Source organism: Nannospalax galili, unplaced genomic scaffold, assembly GCF_000622305.1.
Source record: "Nannospalax galili isolate Female #2095 unplaced genomic scaffold, S.galili_v1.0 scaffold1191, whole genome shotgun sequence".
NCBI lineage: Eukaryota > Metazoa > Chordata > Mammalia > Rodentia > Spalacidae > Nannospalax > Nannospalax galili.
In genome coordinates, this window is record NW_008330570.1 from 3,287,251 (window position 1) to 3,291,244 (window position 3,994).

Consider the following 3,994-nt stretch of genomic DNA (forward strand, 5'->3'; position numbering starts at 1 on the left):
CTTTAACAAAGCTGAATATAGGTAAGCGTATTAATTCATAAATCAAGTACATTATTAGGGTTTCTTTTCTTTATTGGTAAATCTTTTTATTCAGTACCTTTCAATAGCAAACATTACAATTCATATAACATTGCCTTTATGGGATGTATAAGTTCTGGGTATGATCTAATTTTGGATATTTAGCCTTTTTTTTTTTCTGTGCCCCTGTAGCTGGCAGTTAAAAGAGCCACCTGCGATGGGCAGGTGGTCCCAGTTACTCATGAGCAATGTGCTATGGGACTGTAGGGATATTTAGCTTTGTTCTAACACCTTAAATATTTTTGTCAGTGTCTGCTTCTGCAAAGAAAAAATTCTAGTATCATAAGATGGTAGTGAAGCTAGGCATGGTGGCACATTCCTGTAATTCTAGTACTTTGGAGGCAGGAACATCAGGAGTTCAAGGTTATCCTTAGCTGTGTAGAGAGTTCTAGGCCAGCTTCGGTTACATAAGACCTTGTCTTGTTATTAAAATAAATAACTTATTGAGAATTTCATACATGCATATAAGGTGTTTTGATCAAATCCATGATACCTCCCTCCCTTCCAACTCCTCCCATATCTCACCATCACTTTTTTCTGATAATTTCATGTAGTTCTTCTTTGATTTATTTATTTTTATGCGGTTTTGGCTATTCTAACATTTCCCCCTCTGAAGAGGTAAGCTTAAAATCTTTTTGTAAAAATATTTTATTTATTATTTTTATTTTATGTGTATGAGTGTACTGCCTGCATGTATGTAGTGCACCCAAGTCTGTGCAATGCTGGGGAGGCAGAAGAGTGCTTCAGATTCCCCTGGAAGTGGAGTTAAGGCAGTTCGTAGCCAACATGTGGGAGCTGGGAATCGAACGTGGGTCCTCTGCAAGAGCAGTCGGGCTCTCAACCACTAAGCCATCTCTCCAGCCCCAATAACCCTAAAATACTTTTAGGATTAGTTAAAAATTCCCAAATATTTTCAATATTTTTGGCCTTTGGAATGGAGTAGGTTGCTAAGAGGCCCAAGGACATTGCGAGTTTTAGCCAAGAAACTGGCTGCTTTTCTTTGGGGTCTTTTTACCCTAACTGCCTATCCAATTTCTACCTCCTATTCTTATCACACCATCCTCTGAAGAGGTTACCCAGCTTGCAGATAGGGAATCAGGACGCAGACCGCTCTGTTTTCTTCCATGCTGCAGGGATGCAGGGTGAAGCAATTGGAGTACCCCTTCAGTGGGTCTATCTAAAAGGCTCCCAAGTTGCATAACTCTTATCTCTAGAGGGACAAAGAAAGTCCCTGAATTGTGAATAGGAGATGTGAAGGAGAAGTAGAGGTAAGAGTAATGATCATTGCAAGTTCTTGATAGGGAGCTAGAAAAAAGTCAGAACAGGCCAATTTTCAAATATTCATATGAAAGTCCATTGGAATTTCTTGACAAGGGCTTCCAAAAGCATCCCTTTATTTGGTTCTTCCCCATTTTTCCTTTGTCTTCAAAGGCTGGACTCTGGACTAATGGAGTCAGGATTAGCTTTCAGGTATTTTGATAGCTGTTGGAGTGGTTAGAATCAGTGTCCGTTCCCTCTCAAAAGGCTTCTTAGATAGGGAGATAAAACAAATTTATCCATCATTTTGGAACAATAGCTGGTTGTCTTCCTTAGCTACATGTGACCCCCGAGGAAATGATCCTCACATGACCTTAAGTGTAAAATTAAATTAATTTATTTGGGCCAACTGTATGGTCTTAAACAGGCAAAAGAAAGTATAACTAAAGAATAAAGTCATCAGTATATTTTTTTAAGAGTTCAAGGGATTACACTTCCCAGACATTAGGCTTAAGTCCATATAAAAAGTTATTTAGACAATTATTTCACATTGATGATTTTGTTCCTAATCAGAAAGTGCTGCTCCAGATGTAAGACTTCAAATCTTTGTCTCCAATATTGTATGGGGTTTATTTTCATAATAGCAATATTCTTATATCTTCAAAAGAAAGTCCAGAACTTAGACAGGGTCTCCCTGTAGTCCCAGCTGACCTGAACTCACTATGTAGACCAGGCTGGCCTTGAACTCACAAGGCTCTGCCTGCCTCTGCCTCCCAAGTGCTGGGATTAAAGGCGTGGGCCACCATGCCTGCCTAGAACTTTTTATTTTAATGGAGAGTTTCTCTGGTACATATAAAATGTGTGTTCCTTTTCAGTAATCCCTATATCTTTTTATGAAGATATCCATTGTGTAAAATAATATATACCTGCATATACAATTTCAGATGTCAGTGCAGCAAACATTTATGAATTACTGGTGGAAAAGAAAATATATTCCAGGCCATAATAGTCCAATCTTTCTTTCTTGTTATCAGAAAGATTTGAAATGCCTTACCTCCAATATCACTTTTCAAACTCTTTCCTATTGTTTTGACATGCAGGACAGATTTCCAGGCCTGAGCTCATGAAGAAATGGTTCAATATGACTTGTATTTGCCACAGTTGTACATTATCATAAAACTATTATTCAAATGCCATGAACAAAGGTACCCAATCTTCAACAAAAGGCATACAGTTAATTGCCATTTTTGACATCTTAAGGAATTAATCACAATTTTGTAAGTACCCAAAGAGGCACAGGTAGAATGGTTTTTCAAAGTTTCTTTTCTAGTCAGTGAAGTAAGTTGCTGACACTTCACTTTTAACTTCCAGGAAAAATTTCAAACTTAACAGTTGGTACGTGCCTTAGAGTCTAAAGACTTATCTTGCAATATGAAATGGTTGCATAAAAAAATAAAAAGTAATTACTTCATGCAGATAACTCCATGGGATAATCCTAGGTGGTTGATCTGGAGTTATGCTAAGATAGGAGAATTGGGCTCTGTTAGGGAAATTATAAAATGAATTTAAAAAGGAATAATAAGAAAGGCTATTTTAGAGTTTAAAAATAATGAGTTTGATCTGAACATAAAGTTTCAGAAGTTAAAACTTGAATCCTTGAGGGATAGATCAAGTCAATTTAAATCTGCATATGATGGAGTAATCATGGGGAGAGATAGTGAAAGGATCCAGCTTTTCCTCTGGGACAGGAAGCACAGCAACCATTAAACTTCATGGCAATGTCTTATTTTCTTTGTCCTCTGGGCCTTACATGTGCTGCTTCTGGATGCCAGCAACTATTGTCTGTCCTCTGCCTCTTCTTTCAGTTGTCTGTTTGGATGTCTAGAAATAGAGTCCTACCCCCTGGTACCTCCAACTAGGTATCCTAACCCTTCATATATGACGAAGAACATCCTCTGCTTCTATTTCTCAGGGCTTTGCTGACTTGAAATTATCTAAAAATGTTGTTTCCTAATTAATATCATTGTTTTAAACATCACTTTTCTGAAGACAAAGAGTATGCCTTTCGTACATATCAGCCTGTACTTAACACCTAGCATGGTATTGGGTCCCACATAGAGGTGTTGAAATTTTTGCTATTTGACCAGTTGGATGATACTACAGATTAGTTAACAACCTATCATGCACACACAAATACACACACACACACACACACTCACACACACACACACATTATTTTAAGAGTCTCTATTTCAAGATTCAGTGATCTCTTGGCCTCCAACTACTGTAATTGGGACATGTTGGCAGTATACCTATTTTGTCATTGAAAACAAAAGCATATCTACTTAAATACTAAGGTAATTTCTAAGAAAGCCAGCCTTAAAAGTAAAATCAATTAATATCATTCATTTCATCCCTGAGATAATTGAACAAAGAGGAAATGTTGTGAACTTTTTTAAGGCCTATAGTCTTTATGAAGAGCAGTCTCTCCTCATTTGATGGTCTCAGGCAGCAGAGACAGAGCCTCAGAGGACACAGCCCATGGGTCAAGTCATCCTTTTTTAGTTTTTGGTTTGCCTTTTGCTGTGCATACAGTTGTATTGTAAAGCTATACTCAGAGCTAATATTCCCTAAATAACATCATAATTTGAGGTTCACA

General features: G+C 37.5%; 1 pseudogene; it reads right to left on the minus strand.

Annotated features, from left to right (window-relative positions):
- Positions 1-202: 202 nt before the first annotated feature.
- LOC115066942 lies at positions 203-280 on the minus strand (annotated as a pseudogene).
- Between the last annotated feature and the right edge of the window lie 3,714 nt (positions 281-3,994).